This window comes from Buteo buteo, chromosome 18 (genome assembly GCF_964188355.1).
Source record: "Buteo buteo chromosome 18, bButBut1.hap1.1, whole genome shotgun sequence".
In the NCBI taxonomy this organism is placed as follows: Eukaryota; Metazoa; Chordata; class Aves; order Accipitriformes; family Accipitridae; genus Buteo; species Buteo buteo.
The window spans coordinates 13747911-13770194 of record NC_134188.1 but is presented as its reverse complement, the minus strand read 5'-3'; positions in this window follow the sequence as shown (position 1 = coordinate 13770194).

Sequence of the window (22284 nt, the reverse complement as noted above, 5' to 3'; positions counted from 1 at the left end):
GTATGTTATTCTTTTCCTTATTACCACAGATGAGTCACATTGCAATGACTGCATATTGTCTTTCTGTATATTCTGTCTCCCTAAGATAAGAGATCTATGCTTACCTATTTTTAGTCATTAAAAATGGCCCTGTAATCCTTCATTAGTCTTTCTCATTCCCTGCCCTCCCCCCTCCCCCCCCCCCCCCCATGACAAATACCACCTTCAAAAGGAAAGCATTCACATTATTTTGTAGGAACAACCTCAAGTTTGCCAACTGCTCATGCTGGTTAGCCACAGGAGTACCCTCCAAACTTCTGTTCAGATGCTCAGCTGTCGTGTTCACCCTGGCTGTGCTTGGCCTGACTTTCTGACAAGGAGCCCCCAGACAGATGCTCATGGCTTTTGCAGTCCACCTAACCAGGACATGATGCCAAATTGTATTTTGTGGCTCTTCAGAAGCTGCAGGTTTTGGACCATTCATGTACTGTCCTATACTGACTTCTAGCAGCCAGGAAAGATGCCAGCTGTGACACTGAAGACCTGACCACTCTGGAAGGATGACATATTGGTTGTAGCCTGCACATCCTGTACTGTAAAAATGATGCACTGAGTCTACAAGATTAAAATCATACTGTTAAAAAGTTCCCAAATGCCCCTTATGGCCAGCCAATCCTATTTGGACACCCATCTTCTGGAGACCCTCTATAAGGAGACTACAATTGAGACAATAACTATACATGGCCTCTTCTTACTAGGAGGCCAAGTCACACACTGTCAGGACACTACTTACTGTGAAAGGTGGGTCAGACAGAAGCACGGGTGGCCTAGGCCAGCTGACAGACTGCTGTTTAAGGAGATTAAAGTGGTTCCTCTGCCCTGAAGCTAATGGGAGACTGCTGGTACCCAAAAGGCCTCTTCTAGCCCAGGTTCAGCTATCAGACCTTGGTCCTTGCCAGTAGACAAGGTGCCGTAATAGCATGTCTCTGTATACATATGCTACCAAGAGTACAGTTAGATCTAACCCCTGCTATATACAGGAGCCGTATATACCTAGCCAGGAAGGCTCTGTCTGAGCAGACACACAGGCACACACTGCTGTTCCCCTGGCAGACCTATAGGCTCTCTCCAAAGAAAGTGCATTCTGATCTAGAAGTGTGCCAAAAGATGGTAAAGAAAATGTAGGTGATCATGCTAGTGCAGCTGCACGTCTTGCCCTGTGTGGACTGCCCTGCCAGGGGCAGAGTGACACCCCAGGTAGGAGAATCCCCAGACTATTCAAGGAGAGTTGAAGAAGGTGCCAAGGCAAAGTGACTATGATGCCAAAAAAGAGCTGCTACCAGTGACAGCAGCTGGGAATACACAGGCACAGTCAGCTGGCCAAAGAACCCAAATTGCCACCTAGCACAGAGGTGACTGAAGCTTCAGACTATTGTACATAAAGGGAGTTGTGGGGACAAGAGGGCCTGGAGGGAAGGGTTCGAGATAAAACCAGTGAGAGGGGAAGGCAAAGGCAGAGGGGGATCATCCAGTGGTAACGTCATGTCATCTAAGGGTGTAGCATGGCTAATTTCCAAGTGACACTATTCACTCTTTGCTGGACTTTGAATGACAGTCTTGCTCTAGAGAAAGGGTTTCCTCCTATCACAGCCCAGGGACAGAAAGGCATTTCTACTGCACCTTACAGATCCAAAACTGGTTTGAGCAACCTGGACCAGTCCAGTGTGGGTGTTGTCATGCCATGTTAGATGGGATGCCAAAAGATGCCTGTTTCTATAGATCTGGATCAAAGAAAGTGATAATTATCAGAGTCTGTGGCAGATACAGTTCCTGTGCAGCAAAATGGTAGCAGGCAAAATCTTGCAGAAGAGCTGACGTCCCCAAGGATATTTCATTTGGAGTGCATGTGTGAAGCAGAAATGAAGAGCATCAAGCCAGGGTTGGGAGGCAGCTTTTGAGGGTGATCTGGAGAGGAGTGTAGATGTAGCTACTGATAAAACCAGCCTCTCTTCCAGAATATTCAGTGGGGTCATTTCCAAAATTATTACAGCTTTCCACAACATGCTGCAGTCACCCTAAGATTGCAGCCTGACATCTGGGTTTATAAATCAGTTTTCCTCAGCTGCTGTGTAATACACTTAGTGACAATTACTCCTGGCTCCATGGAGTAGTTCATGCTATTATTAAGTAACACTGGACAGATTAATTGTTATTATTTACTTCATTCTTTGATGAACTTGAGTCTTGTGCTGGCTGATGAATGATGCAGGGGTTTATTGCAAATGCAACATAAAATGAAAAACATTACATTCACAATTTCTAATCCTATAAAGAAAAAACACTGATCAGTATTTAATGACAACATGAACACTGGAAGATTCCTCCCTACCCCCTGCCTCCCAGAAAAGTGACAGTTGTCCTAGAGAGAGATCCCAAATTTGCCTCCATTCTTTGTTCCAGTGAAGCAAGTCATTGTTCTTCCAGCATTTTGTATGCCACAGTGGAAGAGAAGAAGGGGCCAAAATTAGTTCTTCGTTTTTCATAATGAATGAAGGAATTCTTATCCCAGTTGGCAGTCACAGAGCAGGCACCATTGGCCTCTCTTTCTAAAGAAGGTCTCCTAACAACACATTTGACTTAATACAAAGAGAACAGTTGGAAATGCCCTGGGATCACTGTTACTGTTGCTTTTAGATAGAAAATGTTTGTAGGTGTTACCTAGGGTGATAGACAGCAAGATAAAGCTGTGAGTACACTTCCATGCTGTAGAGATGTAGTGGGCTTTTGGCTTTGCTAACTAATTCTTTCCTAAGGAGTAAAAAATTTCTATTTTTGTCATGTTTCTGCAGGAAAATGGATTTGGGGAGCAGTAAGGATGTTTGCATTGTGAAGACAACTTTGTGCTAATGTTGAGTGAGTTGATACATCCACATATGGCAGGTAATGTAAGAATACTATTTAGGCTCTGAAGGTCATATAACTGTAGTATTGACAAGCTTTTGTACAAATGTAATGAAAATTACTTTTTATTTCATGTAACCAGAGGAGCTAGTTCGGGGATTTGATGATATTACTTTCTTTACCCTCTGCACAGAATTTGAAGTCTCTTTTGCTGCTCTTTTTTTGTTGTTCTTGAAATGGCTTGTTTGAAGAGTATGAAAGCTCTGAATTTTTTTGCCAATGGGCAACCCCCCCCCCCCCATTTGTCCTTTCATAGACTTCCTTGATCTTGGATAAACTCCATGACTATCTCTGAGACACAATTAGTATTTTTCACAAATTATAGGCAGTATAATGAATTGCAACTATTCCCTAAAGCTGGAATTTGAATTGTTATTTAGATTCAAAATATGGAAAAAATGGGGCTTTTTTTTGCCACCTTTCTATCCCTTCTGTCATAACCACCTACACACATGACTTTGCTGGTTCCATTTCCAGTGCTCTCTCATGCAGGCAGCGGACTGAAAGAGAATTAATATATCATCTACTATTATACATTCTTTGGCATGCCATTTCAAGCAGTCTGTTTGTCAAAGCAATTCATTTGTTTAGATTTTGGAGGGATAAAAGTTTATCCCATAAGGCCTCAATCATACAACCTAGACAACCCCAAATGCCTATTTGACTTGAAATTGTGCACACAGGCAATAGAGAGTCTGGTCTTGAGGTGATGGGAAATTGTGATGGATAAGAAAGAGAAAATGACAACATGTCATGATGTAAGTGAAGTTTTCGCTAGAACATTGGCTACTGACGATTTTTTGAATGACTGAGACTTGGCTTTGGTAAACCAGATAGTTTAGTATGAGGACTGGCTACATTTCAGGAAATAAGTACATGAGCTAGAATAAGACTTCGCTTTTTTTTTTTTTTTTTTTTTTTGTGGTAAAACTGCAATAGAAACTCTCTTTTCTGTACTGCATTTTGTGATTTTGAAATGGGTGAGAAAAAAACCTCCTCTTCTATGACATTCTGCTTATGTGCGAATAAAACTGTGACGTCTGCAAAAAGCTACTAATGATGAACCTATGTCTTACATAGTGCTTTTCATCTATTCTCAAAATGTTCTACAAGTGAAGTCAGTACTGTTATTCTCTTCTTCCAGACTAAGGGAAATTGAGGCAAAAAGCAGAGAATTATTGTACTCAGGATTATCCAATATGCCATTGGACAAATCAGGATTGGAAATAGGTCCTCCTTGAATTCAAGAAAAACTGAAGTCAATTTAACTGTCAATGAACATTATTACTGTGGGGCATTTTAAAGGAATGCTCAGAGATACCTTTGAAGATGCTACGCATAGCACAGCCTTCACTGAAGAATATATATAATTCATTATATGTGCAAACATACACATACACACACAAATGTGTATATATTAGTACATTTCGATGTGTTTTAGTTGGATTGAACTGTCGTTCATGTGGTACAGAACTTACATGTAGGTACTTTAAAGGAAATATTTAACATTATCCAATTTATATCTTAATGAGTCAGATAATCACCTAGTATAAATGAGCACAAATGTACTGAAATAAAGATCTCAGCCCTCTTCTCAGGCCTGACTAGAAGAGTAGTCAAAGACTAAAGCTCAAAAATCCTAAAGCCATAATTTGCTATCCAGCATATAATTTGTTATCCAACATAGCTTTCTCCTACTGTCTGGTCAGTGTGGAAATCATCAACCTGCCTGTCACCTGGACTCACATATGAGGCACTGTCACAGACTCTGACTTATCTGCAGATCTTCAATGTTAACACTCAGTTATTTCCTGAAGTTTTTTTCTGGAAAAAGTCTCATCTTCACAGCTAAAATTAATCTAGACTAACATGATTTTATGACTCAGTTCTTGCAATATCCTTTTCTCTTGCCCTGAATGAATGAAATTTGTCCTCCTGCTATCCATGCAGAATGCTGTTGCAATGATAGCCTGATATTTTGCTATATAGCCCTTCCAATGGCTTACAACTACAGGATTAAACATAGATAACATCCTTACACTCACAGTCTTTCACAGACCATTCTTTCCCTACTCCCACAGGTGCTGGGAGGCCAAATTCTCATTGTCAGTCAGTTTATGCTACCAGCCTCCCTTATCCACTGGTTACATTTCCAAACAAGCTTATGTATCTTTTCCTCCATTTTGCCTTTCATACTTGCAAGCAGCTCCCTTTAAACAAAGCTACATTATCTTTCCTCCAGTCCCTCCTCCAAACCCTGTAGAGATGCTTAAAAACCCCACATCTTTGACTTTGACTAGATTGCAACCATGTTATGAGTACTCCCCACCACGCACACCCACGCTGTCCCACTGTTACTCTGTACTCCCTTTTTCCTTTGTGCCTTCCTGTGGCCTTCTGTCCAGATGTGTAAACACTTGCAGGGAGAGTCGTCTTGCTCTGGTTTTGCATTGCACTGAGATCCTGGTTTATAAGCACAGCTAAGGCACTGCATGGTTGTCTTGGCTTTGTCAATTCTAAGAAGCGAGCAGGATCTGAGCATAGGTGGTATATGTAGCTACCATGTCACCCTCCCCACCTTTAAAACTTATTAATGGAGGAAAAAACCTTTGGTGCTTAAGGTTTAGTCTCACCAGGGCAATCTGCTCTATGTGAATGATGCTAAGGAGTCATCTATATTTGAGTTACCTGCAGATGCTGAAGAAATACCCAGAGAATGTGAACTGTGCAGACCTTTAGTGGATGTTTTGTGGGTGCAAGGAATGCAAGGTTGGATGTTTGCCAAAATCAAGTTAATATGTGCAGTGCTAGAAAGAGCAACTTAGAGATTGGGCCATAGGTAATTAGTCTCATTAATGTTGCCTCCCAGAAACTTATTAAGCTCACTTTTCTAACTAAATTCCAGACCTTATTCTTGCCTGTATTAGTAGCACGACTGTGTCACCAGAATAAGAGACTCAACAAAGGCTCACCTTTGTCTATACATTTTGCAAGCATCCTTCAGCAGATGTGAATTCTGTTTTCTGCTTTAGGCTATTGTACATATTTTCCAAACAAGCACAAGTATATGACTCCCATTAATTTATAGATAACTGTCAGGGCTGGGAACTCTTCCAACAGACCTTATTGTAGATGTGTTTTATCAGTGGAGTTTAAATTAAAACAGCTGTAAAAGCACTAGGGTTATTCTCTCTCTCTCACAAAGATACAAGCATGTTCTGAACCAAAATCAATAAAGACCCTGACTCAGAGGATGTGTTGCGATTTACGTTAATGTACATTATAGGAAAATGATAGTCCTGCTTATGCCTGGTTTAGGATAGCCAAGAATTAGTTCTTGCATCCTTTCAAGGATGAAAAATGCTACAAAAATGCAACATTTGTTTGGCAATTCATATCACTCTTTCGCAGCACTTTTTCGTCATATTAAATTGCAAGAGTTGGTAACTGAGTAATGTGAAGTCTGTTGAAATAGTTGAGGTTGTTGTGCCTGCATTGAAATTTCAACAGCTAACAAGAAAATGTATTGTCATGCAAAATCTATCTCATAACAATTTAATCCAAAAGGTCATTGGAATCAGGAATGGCAGTGCTTTGCTTCAAAGCAGGAAAAAAAAAAAGAAAAAAAGAAAACAGAAAAAGGAAAGGGATAAAGGGATTTTTGTAAAATATTTCTTGAACAAAATTTGTGAATTCAATCCTCTTGCCAGCAAAGAAAGATTAAAAACTTCTGGAAGCTTCCTAAGCTCTCAGTCAAGTTCATGATACTATTTTGTGCCCTGAAGAAAAATGTAGCCATTTGTTTAAGCAATGAAGTTTCCATCTGTTCTATCTTGGTTTAAAGAAGCAGTATATTTTCAAAAACCTCAAGGCAATGTTTACTGAAAGCATAAAATGTCCCTGAAGTGACATCACAGAAGCAAAATATAAGATGGCAGAATTTTAAAGCTCACAATCACAAGAAAATGCAGTTACAGTTTCATCCACAAACATATGCATAATTATATCTGTATATATAAATAAAGAATAAACAGGGACAGAAGGAGCACTAGCTTTACTTTAAAAATAAATGACCAATTTCAGCTGACTTACCTGGTTAGCAGAGAATCTCTCTAAATTAAATAAATGCATCATTACTTTGTGTGACAAGCAGAAACTAAATTAAACATCAACTTACATGTACTTTATGAAATATTCAAATTATGTATTGCACTGCATCTTTACTTAGCATATATGTAATGTGTATTCAGGCAATTCTGGAACAATACAGAAAGTCTCAAGTTGAATTCTAAAGAGGGTTAATTGAGGCTAATTTTATTTATACTGTATGCCACCTACAGAAGTGTTAGTAAGAAGAAACTAAGTGCAGCCTGTCAGTGCAAGGATTCAGACAGCAGATAACAAAATACCTGGGTAGTCTCCTGAGTTTTCAGAGTAATTTGAGTTAAGTCCATCTCTCAAACTAACTTTGCTTCTTATACTAAGAATGATATAAATTCTAATACCCTGTGGCAACAGAAATATAAAAACATCCAGTATCTTCCAAAGTCCCAAGCATTTGGGGATCCATTAGGAGCTGTAGTTGAGGTATGCATTTAGGCATTTGTCTCATCCTACTGAGGGGCTGTGTATCATGCTGCCTCATTTACCAGTAGAATACAATGGCCCTCTGTATTCTGAATGCAGAGACAGACTTTCTACTTGTTGACAGACATGTAATTTCACTAACTCAGGGCATAATTCAACCCACCATATTATTATTGGGATACCTGAATAGTAAGCCCCTGATTCCCTTCTTGCATAATATGCTGAGCACTACCAGTATTTAACCATGACTGTGATGACAGAGTCATAAATAATAGTCCTGATGTAAAATATAACATCAATAAAAATCACTAAGACAGAAAATCAGATTAAGTGGAACATTGCACAGGAGCTAGAGTAAAAGCTGAAGAGACTGAATATGAAACTTAAACTCGCACAGCTTTTGCAGAAGAAGGTGTTCACCTACCTTGATAACAATCACAGGGAAGAGATCTATTTCCCACAGCTCCGAATGGGAGTACCTATTTACTGCTCTAGGGAGAAAATTGAGGAGGGGAAGGATAGGGAGGCTGGATATATGTTTAAAGTAGCTAACTCAGTGTTTAAAGTAGCCTGAAAAATGTGTATGAGGATTCATCACCATCACTGCATTTACTTATCTTACTGGCATGCAACTGCATCTTTCCCCATGCCTCAACCCAGCCTGCTCCCTTCGGTCTGTCCTTCAGCCCCAGCATCAATTGTGTTCCTGGCTGCTCTTCCCGCTTCCTTCTGTGGGGTCCCCATCCTCCTTTGCTGGGTGCTGCTATGAAGGACTTAAGCTGTTTTGCTAGATGCTTTCTGTTTCCTCTTCTCTTTTTTCTTTAAGAATGGGCTCCTGGGAACAGAGGTTGGAGCTCTCTCCACCTTTTGCAATAGCCCTCCTGGCTCTTTCACTCCCGGGCAGGCAGCAGTGGGGCAGCTAGCCAGGCAGATGGAAATTCTCCAGAGGGGGAGCTGGAAATATGCAGTGACCCACTTGCTGTTTCCAAGCTGTGTTGCCCAGTTCTCTGATCTGCCGCAATCTAGACCATTTTAAACACTACTAAGTACAGTTAACATATACTGTGTATACACTAGAGGATATATCCAGCACAGTTATAAAGCTGGCATGCAGCTTTAAGCTTAGTCATTATGCCAGCAAGACTAAAAAAGTTATGCTCATTCCCTAAACCTTACATCTGTTTATTGCCGATAATAATAGCACCCTATTGATTTATGCATCCAGATATAAGCCTAAGTCCCTAGGCTTACATATTTATATGTTTTGTGAGCGTGTCATGCTGTACCATTACCTGGTTTCTCCATAACTTCCATTAGATTTGTGCTGTACAGCAAAAGTAGTAAATAAAGGCTAAAGAAACAGTACTTGATTCGGTACTTTTTAACAAACTACTTTTTAAATCAAGACATTGCAGTTTCAGATCTTTGAGTCCAAATAACATTGAGTTTGTAGAAAAATGGTAACAATGGATTTATATTCACATTTAAGCTTATCAGCAACTGTTCTGTTTCTGCAGTTGCTTTGTATCACACATTTTCTGCCATAAAAGTTATGTGTTGGCCTATTCGGGGCTGTTTCATGTGTATGAGGCCTGGGTATGATTTGTTAAGTGGCAGTAATGTTACAAAGAGTATTGATTTTGAAATATTTCCCATGCAATGCTTGGCAACATTTTTTCAGATGAACTGCTTGATTTTACTAGTGCAGAGGTCATAGTTCATGTTGTGTTACAACATCATAAATGAAAGACTTCAGTGAAGTTGCATTAGACTTAACCCATAGTAACCAAGAATGACTTTACATCTAACTGTGTCTGCTCAGACAATTAAAAATACTTCAGATATTTAGGAGCTGAGGAAATCTGACATCATTTACAACCTATCCACTGTACCAGTCACTGCATTTTGTAAGGCCTTTCTAGTACTAACAGCAGTGAGATAACAAAGATGAATCCATTGCGATTTGAGATAACCCATCAATCACGTACAAAGAATTAGTGATAAATAGGATACTGAAGATTTTTTCTGTAACAGGAGAAATGAGGTTAAGAGTAAGCACCTATGGTACAATTACTAATCCTAGGAATTGTGAAAAATAAACCATATAAAGAATAAATGTAGATATGCTTAACAATAGTTAGTTATTCAAATCAACAGTCAAAATTGTAGTGCATAAATAAAGAATTGGTGCATGCAAAATAGTCCTAGCTTTTGATCCCAAAACTGATTTGTATCCCAAGAACTGTAGCTTCGTCCTGTTCATCTCACAGTTTCAGAACCAGCTTGGTTGATTAGCTTTGTAACATTCCCTAAGAAATGAAGAAAACTCCAGCTCAGAGTCAGAAGTCATGAAGCTAGGAAATACTCCTCCAAGGATGGTGACTCCACCACCTCCCTGGGGAACCAGTTCTAGTGTCTGACCACTCCCACAGCAAAATTTTTTTTTCTTATGTTTAAATGGAATTTGCTGTGTTTCAGTTTGTGCCTGTTTGTCTTGTCCTGTCACTGGGCACCACTGAGAAGACTCAAGCTTCATCTTCTTTACTCCCACCATCAGGTATTTATAAACATCAGTAAGATGCCCCTGACCCTTCTATTCTCCAGGCTGAACAGTCCCAGCTCTCTCAGCCTCTCCTTGTATGGCAGATGCTCCAAGCCCTTAATCATCTGAGCAGACATTTGCTAGACTCGATCCAGTATAGAATCATAGAATCATTTAGGTTGGAAAAGACCTTTAAGATTGAGTCCAACCATAAACCATGCCCACTAAACCATGTCCTGAAGTACCTTGTCTACGTGCTTTTTTAATACCTCCAGGGATGGTAGCCTGGCAGCCTGTTCCAATGCCTGACAACCCTTACAGTAAAGAATTTTTTCCTAATATCCAACCTAAACCTCCCCTGCTGCAACTTGAGGCCATTTCCTCTCATCCTATCTCCAGCCACCTGACAGAAGAGACCAGCACCCACCTCGCTACAACCCCCTTTCAGGTAGTTGTAGAGAGTGATAAGGTCTCCCCTCAGCCTCCTCTTCTCCAGACTAAATGATCCCAGTTCGCTCCTCATAAGACTTGTGCTCTAGACCCTTCACCACCTTCGTTGCCCTTCTCTGGACACACTCCAGCACCTCAATGTCTTTCCTGTAGTGAGGGGCCCAAAACTGAACACAGGACTCGAGGTGCAGCCTCACCAGTGCCGAACACAGGGGAACAACCACCTCCCTGCTCCTGCTGGCCACACTATTTCTGATACAGGCCAGGATGCCGTTGGCCTTCTTGGCCACCTGGGCACACTGCTGGCTCATACTCAGCCGGCTGTCGACCAGCACACCCAGAGCCTTTCTCTGCTGGGCAGCTTTCCAGCCACTCTTCCCCAAGCCTGTGGTGCTGCATGGGGTTGCTGTGACCGAAGTGCAGGACCCGGCACTTGTACTTGTTAAGCTTCATACAGTTGGCCTCGTCCCATCGATCCAGCCTGTCCAGATCCCTCTGTAGAGCCTTCCTACCCTCAAGCAGGTCAACTCTCCCTTCCAACTTGGTGTCATCTGCAAACTTACTGAGGGTGCACTCGATCCCCTCATCCAGATCATTAATAAAGATATTAAACAGAACTGGCCCCAATACTGAGCCCTGGGGAACACCACTTGTCACCTGCCACCAACTGGATTTAACTCCATTCACCACAACCCTCTGGCCTCATCCAGCCAGCCAGTTTTTTACCCAGCAAAGAGTACCCTTGTCTAAGCCATGACACACCAGCTTCTCAAGGAGTATGCCGTGAGAGACAGTGTCAAAGGCCTTGCTGAAGTCGAGGTAGACAACATCCACAGCCTTTCCCTCATCCACTAGGTGGATCACCTGGTTGTAGAAGGAGATCAGGTTGGTCAGGCAAGGACCCGCCTTTCATGAACCCATGCTGGCTGGGCCTGATCCCCTGGTTGTCCTGGACTTGCCATGTGAGTGCACTCAAGATAAACTGTTCCATAATCTTCCCCGGTACCGAGGTCAGGCTGACAGGCCTGTAGTTCCCCAGATCCTCCCTCCAACCCCTTTTATAAATGGGAGTCACATTGGCAAGCCTCCAGTCCTCTGGGACCTCCCCTGTTGACCAGGATTGCTGATAAATGATGGAGAGTGGCTTGGAAAGCTCCTCTGCCAGCTCCCTCAGTACTCTTGGATGGATCCCATCTGGTCCTGTAGACTTGTGCGTGTCCAGATGGCGTAGAGGTCACTAACTATTTCCTCCCGAATTATGGGGGGTATATTCTGTTCTCCATCCTCGCCTTCCAGCTTAGGGGGCAGAGTACCCTGAGGATGACTGGTATCACTATTAAGACTGAGGCAAAGAAAGCATTAAGTATCTCAGCCTTTTCCTCATCTCTGGTGACAATGTTCCCCTCTGTATCCAATAAAGGATAGATATTCTCCTTGGCTCTCTTTTTACTGTTAACATATTGTAAAAACAGTTTTTGTTGTCCCTTACAATAGTGACCAGATTTAGTTCTAGCTGAGCTTTTGCCTTTCTAATTTCCTCTCTGCATGTGCTAACAAGATGCCTGTACTCTTCCTGAGTTGCCTGCCCTCTCTTCCAAAGATGGTATACTCTCCTTTTTTATTGAGTCCTAGCAAAAGCTCCCTGTTCAGCCAGGCCGGTCATCTTCCTCAGCAGTTTGTCTTGCTGCGCATGGGAATAGCCTGGTCCTGAGCCATTAAAATTTCCTTCTTGAAGAATGTCCAGCCTTCCTGACCCCTTTGCCCTTCAGGACCGTCTCCCAAGGGACTCTCTCAACCAGTGTCCTGAAAAGGCCAAAGTTTGCCCTCCAGAAGTCCATAGTGGTGGTTTTGCTGACTACCTTCCTTGCCTCACCAAGAATTGAGAATTCTATCATTTCATGGTCGCTAAGCCCGAGATGGCCTCCGACCATCACACCTCCCACCAGTCCTTCCCTGTTCATAAACAACAGATCTAGCAAGGCTCCTCCCCGGTAGGCTCACCTACAAGCTGTGTCAGGAATTTATCTTCCACACACTCCAGGAACCTCCTAGACTGCTTTTTCTCTACCATGTTGTATTTGCAGCAGATGTCTGGAAAGTTGAAGTGCCCCCCAAGGACAAGGGCACACTACTGTGAGTCTACTGCCAGCTGCTTGTAGAATCTTTCATCTGTCTCTTCAGCCTGGTTGGGTGGTCTATAACAGACTCCCAGAACAATATCTGCCTTGTTGGCCTTCCCTCTCATCCTTACCCATAAGCACTCAACCTTGTCATCACAGTCATGTAGCTCTGTACAATCAAAACACTCCCTAAGACAGAGAGCCACCCCACCACCTCTTCTACCTTGCCTATCCCTTCTGAAGAGCTTGTAGCCATCCATTGCAGCACTCCAGTCATGGAAGTCGTCCCACCACGTTTCTGTGATGGCGACTAAATCCTATCTATCCTGCTGCACAATGGCTTCCAGCTCCCTCTGTTTATTGCCCGTGCTGCATGCATTGGCATAGATGCACTTGAACTGGATTATTGATTCCATCCCCAACATCGGCATGCTGCCCCCAGGCTCATCTCTGGTGAGCCTAGTTTTATCCCCTCCCCCTTTCAAATCCAGTTTAATGCCCTCTCTATGAGCCCTGCCATCTCATGAGCGAGAATCCTTTTCCCCCTTTGAGATAGCTGGACTCCACCTGTTGCCAGCAAGCCCGGTGCTGTGTAAACCTCCCCATGATCAAAAAAACCCCGAATTCCACTGATGGCACCAGCCTCTGAGCCATGTATTAATCAGGTGTGTTCTCCTGTTCCTTTCAGTACGTTTCCCTGCCACTGAAAGGATTGAAGAAAACACTACCTGTGCTCCTGATCCTTCCACTAATCGCTCCAGTGCCCTGAAGTCCCTTTTGATTGCCTTTGGATTTCTCCCCTCAACCTCGTCACTGCCAACCTGCACAACTAATAGCGGGTAATAATCAGAGGGCTGAACCAGACCAGGGAGTTTCCTGGTAATGTCTTTTACCTGGGCCCCAGGGAGGCAGCAGACTTCCCTGTGGGATGGGTCAAATCTGCATTTTGGGCCCTCTGTCCCTCTCAGAAAGGAATCGCCTGCGACAATTACCCTCCCTTTTCTTTTTTCAGAGGCTGTCAGAATACATGGGGCTGACTGACTCAGCCTAGGCACCCCGCTGGATAGGCCTTCATCTACACCCTGATCTTCATTGATCTGGTCCTCAAGTTCCAGAGCCCCATACCTGTTGTGTAGGGGCAACTGGGAAGGTGAGGCAGACCAGGAGCGGATTCGCCTGCCTCCCCGAGCAGGGACCTGTATCCATTCCCCTCCATCTCTTAGGTTCCCTCCTGCCTTGTGACAAGAGGGTAGGGGATCCTCCGCTTCTTGCGGACCCTCCATCTGCTGCCTCTGCCTCAGGGATGGTAGGTGTGGGTCCACCAATCTATCTCCCTCTTGCACTCCCTGATACTCCTCAACCTTTCCACTGCCTCCTTCAGCTCTGCCACCAGGCTGAGCAGATCATCCACGCGGTCACACCGCACACAGGAGCTGTCCCTGCTGCCCTCCGCCCCCCGTGATAGACTCAGGTGCTCCCTGCAGCCAGAGACATGGACAGCTGCACGTTTGCTTGGGAGCTCTGTCTGCATCACCACATCTATCCTAGCAACGGCTTTCACCTGAGTTGGCAACCATAGCTGGGTCTCCTTCTGAGGCCGTAGCCTTCTCGAGCTGGGAAGAGGGGGGACTGCGCCCTCCCTGCACGCCCTGCCTGCACGAACTGCTGCACCATGCCCTTTCTGATGCGTCACCCCCTGTTTGCCTGAGCAAACTGCCTCACCACGCCCTTTCTGACGCACCATGCCCTGTTTGCCCACCCTGGTTGCTGTGCTCCTGGTTGCTGGTGCTCCTCAGGGCTGTTTAAATCTCCCGTGGTTGCCCCTGGTAATGCCCACGCCGTGTCAGCCTCTCTCGCAAGAGCTGCCGGCTCTGGACGGGTCTCTCTGCTCTTCCTTGGGGCTCCTGGGCTTCGGGAACTTCCCTGTCCACCTCATTCTAGCGCTTATACACTGACTTACCGTTGCCACTGCTGGTCTCACCACTGACTGATATGTCCATGTCTCTACTGTACTGGGGAGCCCAGCACTGGACACAGTACTTCAGGTGTGTCTCAGCAGTGCTGAGCAGAGGGGAAGGATCACCTCCTTGACCTGGCAATGCTCTGCCTGATACAGGCTGAGAAGCTGTTAGGCGCCTTTGCTGTGAGGGTACATTATTGGCTCACAGCCAACTTGGTGTCCACCAGGACCCCTGGTCCTTTCCAACAAAGCTGCTTGCCAGCCTGTTGCCCCTAGCCTGTCCTCATGCCTGGGACTTGGTATTTCTGTTTGTTGAACTTTATGAGGCCCTTGTCAGCCCATTTCTTCAGCCTCTTGAGATCCCTCTGATTGTCTTTATGCCCACCTGGTGTATCAGTCACTCCTCCCAATTTTCTATCATCTGCAAACTAGCTGAGGGTGCACTCTGTCCCATCATTCAGATAACTGACAAAGATGTTAAAACATACTGGCCCTCATATTGACCTCTGGGGCACACCACTAGTGTATCCCAGCTGGACTTTGTGCTGCTGACCCCAACCATTTGAGGTCAGCAGTTACTCCAGTTTTCAGTCCACCTCAGTGTCCATTTGTCTAGTCCACAGTTAATTAGTTTGTCAACGAGAATGTGATGGGAGACAGTGTTGAATGCCTTGCTAAAGTCAAGATAAAAAATATCCACAGCTCTCCTCTCATCCACCAAACCAGTCATCTCTGCTGAGAAGGCTACCAGGTTGGTCAGGCATGATTTTCCTTTCATAAATGCGTGCTGACTACCCGCAGTCACCTTCTTGTCCTTCAAATGTATGGAAACGGCTTCCAGGATTATTTGCTCCGTCACCTTCTCAGGGACTAAGGTGAAGCTAACCAACCTGTTGTTTCCCAGACCCTCCTTCTTGCCCTTCCTGAAGACAGGAATGACATTTTCTTTCTTCCAGGCCTCAAGAACCTCCCCTGATCAGCATGGCCTTTCAAAGATAATCCACAGTGGCCTCACAATGACATAGATCAGCAGCCTCAGCACTCCTGGCTGCATCCCATTAGGTCCCATGGACTTGTGTGTTTTCAGTTTGTTTAAGTGATCCCTAACCTGACCCTCCTTCACTGAGAAGGAGTATTCCTTGCTCTGGGCTTCCCCTCTGGCCTCAGGAGCCTAGAATTGTTGATGGCCAGTCTTACCAGTGAAGACAGAGATGAAACAGGCATTGGGTACCTTGGTCTTTTCTGTGTCCTTTGCCACCAGGTCCCCATTCCCATTCAGCAACAAACCCACATTCTCCCTTGTCTTCCTTTTGCTGCTGATGTACCTGTAGAAAACTTTCTTATTGCCCTTCATTCCCTCACCAGATTAAACTGGTAGGTAGGCTTTGGATTTCCAGCATTGTAAAACTTTATAAAGTTTACCTGTTAAAGAAGTAATTTTATCCCTCCTTTTGATAGGGGCCAGGGGCTAGAAATAATTCTGCTAGAAGTGGACAGGGAGAGTATGGGTATCTTGGCTCTCTGGGGTACAGTCTCAGTAAACATCACTGCAAAATTTTACCTGTGAGAGGTGTTTTTAGTGTTAACATATGAAAAGAATGGAGTCACAGATGACATTTATTTTCTTCTTAAGGTAATACTGAAATTTTAAGCCTCTTTTTTTGCTGTTTTTTACTTCAGTGACTTCAGCAGGAATTCTGAATATTTAAAACTAATTGCATTTCAATTTCAAAATTTCTGCATTTCAAAGCAATTAATTCTTAGGCAAATGCGGGGTTGTTCAGTGCACTTCTATCCTGTGTGATAAAAAATGGTGCAGAGGTAACTCACTTAGGTAGCTAAATATATTCAGGTAGCTGAACAGCTCTCCAAATGGGTGAGAAAAGAATCCACAGCTAAATAATGTACCATGCAAGCTGCTATCTCTGAATGGTACTGTGATGACTGAACACTCATCTGGAATTAGGTTGGGTATCTTTAATAAAGAGCTTATAGAAGAGCACATGTAGAGAGCTGGCTGCCTCATCCAAGGTATTACTTCATATTTAGGCAGTGAGTAAATCCTATAGTTTTTCTTTGCCTAGTATCTCAAGTATCTAGATTTTTTCTTTCTAAGCACTTCAACATCTCATGCAACTATATTCTGCCCTCTTGACTTGACTATTGCACATTTTTTTCTCTTTCTGAACTTGCTTCACTTTGTTGGTGAAAAGATAATTTTCTTTGTATGCTACCCTCCCCCCAAAAAATCCAAACCTCCAAGCAGTGAGTCCCTCTTCACATATGCTTCCCACTGTTATATAAAAGCTATTTAACATTAAAGCCTTCTGTAGCTTGTTGCTGCTTCAACTATTGTCTTTTGTAGCTGCTGTTGAATCATTGAGCTCATCCTTTCTGCATCTGCAATGCTACTTCTCATTGATCTGTAATTCAATGTACAGTTATCAATGGCTTATTTTCCTGGGAAGTCCTGGGGTTTTCAGGAAGAATCTGTCCTAGGACCACTCCCATTAACTGCTTCAAGAAATTACATATTCAGTGATTTGCATAATGTTTGTATGATATCAACCTAAAAGGTTTGTAAACTTTGAAGGGCAGAATCAGAATACAAATAATATAAACTGGAGAATGTATAAAAATCAACAAAATTACATTTGCTAAGGGCAAATAGAAAGCACTGGCCTTAAGATAGAGGAGAATCAAATATATCAGCCTAATGCAGGGAATAACTGCTTCTGTAAGAGTTCAAGGAGTGTAGGAATACCAGTCATCAGCATCGTGTGTCACTGTATGTGTTGTGCAAATGTCACCAGGGCTGTATTAACAGAACTGTTTTATTTAACATGCCAGCTTGTTTCTTTCTCCAGTAGGTGTTCACTTGTTCACTCAGCTGGTGTTCTCATCTTTTATACAGCATAAATGGCCCAGAAAACATCTCTGAACTGAATACTGAAGCTTTTAGCCATTGTAACAGCAAAACTAATGGCAAAGATGGATGCAGAGTATGTAGCTCACTGTCTTTTTGTCCCAGGGTCCCATACAAAATGCATTCTGACACCTCACTTCTAGAAGACCTCTCATTTCAGGGCTAAGCTTTTTAACGAGTCTTTACAACAATCTGCTGCTTAAAAATACTGGCAGTGATATTAAGAAACATCCACCCTGTGAAACCTAGGAGTGATTCCCAGCTCCCAGCTCTGTCTGTGTGCTCCGGCTGTGTCCGAAGAGCAGATCAGGACAGGACTGGCTATTCCCGAGGTCTTCCCCAGCATCTTGCCTCCCTTGCAATGGCCCTGTGGGGTATGCAGCAGGGAGGAGCCATGGCACACCCCCATGTGGGACTGGGGCTGCAGTGCGCACTGCACAAGATATCGAGTTCAGTCTGATTCTCTTTCCTCAATATGTCTCCTGGATGGGTCCTCAGTAAAATGCAGTGCTGGGATGAAATACAAGTATGTAGGAACAGCTGGAGGATGGCAGACTTGAGGTCTAGTCTAATATCCTGTCCCTGAGAGTAGCCAATACTGAATGCCTAGGGAAGAGTGTAAGGAAAAAGGCTTGGAGAACAGTTACAATCCAGTAACAAATTTCAAAACATACCACCCAGAAGCAGCAAAACCAGAAAAATGATGATTTTAGAGTAATGAAAAGATCTTCAGCAAACACAAGTAAAGAAAAAGGAAATCTCCTTTAAAGATCTCAGCTGTTAGACTTTATGGTACCTGTTTCTGTCTGTAATTAGACTAAAACCAGTTCAGCAGCAGTTCCACATATTTATCTTCCATTGGCTTTAGTAGACCTGTTCATACTACTGAAAAAGTGTACCTTCTAGCTGAGAACTGGCTTTTTTCCCTTTCAGCTCTTCACACTGTATTCTTCAGTTCAGAACTCAACAGGGGGCTGAGTCAACAACTTTTATACTTCAGCAGGTTCATCACATGAATCTATGGGTTTCCTTGCAAAGCTTTTCCAGAGTCTAGAACAGGCACCTTCTTTAAAGTTCATAAAATATTTTAATATATATAATCTAGTCTTATCTTTAGACCTTCCAGATTTCTCAAGAAATTTACTTTTTACAGAGGTGTAAAGGCATTCCAAAAATAGAATATACTGAATTTATAGCCTCCCTGGTAGAGCCAGAAACTTATTATTTATTAGTATGCAAACTTAAAGAGTAAATTCAGTGGACATTAGCAAAGAAGCACTACATTTAACTACAGAAAAAAAGGTTATTGCTTAAAATATTTAAAATATATAAATAAGAAGGTAGACAAAACATAAACCACACTTTTTTTCTCACCATCTCAGTATCTGGAACTCTGCAGAAAACTCACTGCAATTCTCTAGCTTAAACTCCAGAAGAGGTTCCAGTGCAACTCTATATCATTAAATACACACTGCAATCCTAAACCTTAACTTTCTTTTCTTCTGTAGGGATTGTATTAGCAGCCAACCCACCAGGCTGTTTGTTACACAGTCTGTGTGTGTAGAAGACATTCTAACCCAACGAGCCAAAGAGTTATACAATGTGAATGTTTAATGCTCCTGGTAAAACTGAACTGTGGTGCCACTACTGCAGTGTTGTGTTTTCCCTCTATATGTTGATCTTTAGGTATTCTTTCAGGATTTTTACCTCTAGAGATTTTGAAGTTCTAGGATTTTGGCTGTTGTCCATACTGTCACTGGCTAGGTCACAGTCTAATCACAAATACCGAAATATTCTTGAAAATGAATCTGTTTCCTTCATCATCACCTAAATGGTAAGAAGTTAAGTCCATTCCTGGTGTAACTTTGGTAAAGGATGCACTAGTCCTGTAGTGCAGCAGTATATACTTAGTGCTTTCCTGTAATGCAGAGAAGTCAGCAAAACCAGCAGAAATATGCCAAAAATCTTGGACAGTGTTTTTTTGAACACAGCCAAGGAAGCACTTGGTATCTTATTAACATGTAGCTCATGGCTACCTCTCAAAGCACAGTGATTCTTGTTTTAACACATTAAGATACTGCTGTAGAGGCAGGAGGAGGGCATCCAGTCTTCAGCACAGTGACAAGAGGAAATTGGAGACTGCCTTCCTATTTTAGCTGTCCCACGCAGACTGACCAAAGAAAGGAGCCTCTTTGCCCCCCATATTCCTTCATGCTCTCTCAAGGGAAGTCACAATGGCTGAACCTCTGCCAAGACCATATCTGCCATCAAAGTGCACAAAGAGGAAGCTTGTTTGGTGTTGTGCCAGCTAGAGCAAATGCTGCCTCAGTCTTCCTGACAAAGGAAACAGATATTATTAGAGATTACAGGTTGAAATAAACAGTCAATAAAATTTCATCGAAAGACTGTTTTTACTATCTACAATGTAAAAGGCCTTGTGTTAAATCATACATTAAAATAAAGCTTGCATAGAGTTCCCATTTGTTATGGCAAATTTTGTGACAGGTAGAAAAACATTATTTAATCAGAGATTGCATTAATGCAATGTGTATTTTTTCAGTGACACTTTGCTTGTATGCTTATTTGATGGATGGAAGACATTTATTTACAGATGATGCGTAACTACCCAGCTATCTACATATCTGAATAGATTCATTCTGAATAGATTCATTCTGCCTTTAACACATCAAAATACAATTGTATTTTTTCATATATATTTCCACTGTGGTACAAGCAGAACTTTCCACAGACCTGGTAAAAAGCCTATAATAAACACATAGCCCCTCATTTTACTTGCAAATGCTAGTTCTCCCAAACTTTCAGGGATTTCTTTCAAAGTCTGAGGCTGGAACTAAGTCCTCATGCTATTATAGTGGTCTGGGGAAAGATCTGCTTCAGTCCAGGTGGAGAGAGATTTCCCCTGCTCAACAAATAACTCATAGGCAGTTCCCAGTCTCTTAAGTCAGTTGTCCATCTCAAGCCAAGACTTTTTGGTGCTGTGGTGGTGCAAAAAAATAAATAGTGGCATTACGAGCAAGGAAATGCCACTTTCAATGCCTCCACCAATCACGTCTCATAGCTGTTATCCATAGAGAGGTAATCACTTAAATCAATGATCCTCATGTCATTTTGGACCTCAAAATTCATAATCAACCACCCAAACTGCACGTAAGAAAAAATAGGGGCTTTGTCCGCAGAGCACACAATACTGATTCCCACAGTAATGGTGAGGAACACCACAGAATTGCTACATCACTCCCACCTGGCCAGTGCACGCTTCTGAGCAGGTTTGAGGGTCACTGTAGATAAAAATTACTGTACTGGCTTAATGTAATATAGATTCATAGATTCAGTCAGTGCGATTCTTGCCTTGACCTGGTAATTGGTGCATTGCATTTAAGGAAAAAAAAGGGTTCTTGGCAGGAAACAGGAAAATGTTCTCCTAATCAATTACAGTGTGCGCTCATCAAAAACACCAGGTGACTCAGCCGTATCCTTGGGGAGGGCATTCAAGTACCAAATTTTAGGTGACATTTTTAAATGGCAGGTACAACAACTCACAAATCCTGTGCTCTCTTATTGACATAAATAATTGATGTTTAATTAATAACTTGCTGAGAACACCAATCTTGCCTGAATACAGTCACATGTATGCAACCAATATTTTTAAACTGTTGGAAAACAAGCAGAAGCACGGCTCCTGGCTGAAAGATTTGAGCTACGTCTGTCTGAGGTCTGAGTTATCACAGGTGTCAGCATGAACTGTGGTGACTCTGTGGATGGTGTAGCCCCTTCCATCCCCCTTTCCTGGACCTCTGTTGCCTGGCAGGGGACATGAAAGGAAAGCTGATGAGGCAAGGCAGCATCCAACTGTGCAGAGAGGGTGGCACAGGGCAGTTGGGAATCAAGATCAGGTATGAGTGCACATCTGTGAAACGGGCTTGATTTACATTCAAAGGTAGCACATCTGTTCATGGGCATCAGATACCATGTCCACCCTCATCAGCTGTCGCAGCAGATGACATGTGTCACTTCAGCTGATGACTCCGTTTTTTGCAATCCAGATCACAACTCTTCCAATAGAAAGATGGATTTAACTCAAGGTGAATATCCTTTTGAAACTTTAATAATGTCTTCCCTCTTATTGTGTGAGTACAAGATTTTTCTAAGCTACCTCTTAAAAAAAGAAATGCCAATACATATGGAAAAAAAAGACAGAGAAAATCACTGATGAGAGAAGTTGAAACATGTACACCCACAGCATCTCCTTAGCTTTGTGGGAGTGTTCTCTGATGTCTGGGTTTCCATGTTTTCTGCCATTTTGCTTACATGTCTGAAGCCTCAAGGTTTCTTCTCCACAGAGAGACAGAGATTATAACATAACTCCCAAAAGGGGATTTTACCAATATAATTTGTCTTCCTTAGATTTCTACCTTCCATCTTCACACCAAGCATTTCCTCTGTTGTCAAAGTTTCAAGACTGTTCTCATCTACCTTATCCCTTGAGTCAACTTACAGTTAAGTTATACATACTCACTGCTTTTAATCTTTCTTTGGTTTCATTTTCTTGGTGCTTGGTGTAAGTGTTCAGACAAATGGGTTGGAAGACATTTTTTAAAATACATATTGCACTATGCTCTGGCTTTGTTATCTTTTGTTTTTAATGTTGAGGGGAGGGGATTACCTACTGCAAACTGGATTGGCTTCTGAAGAGTCTGCCCTTACCTAGCTAAAAAGGTATATTTTGCACTTATTCTGG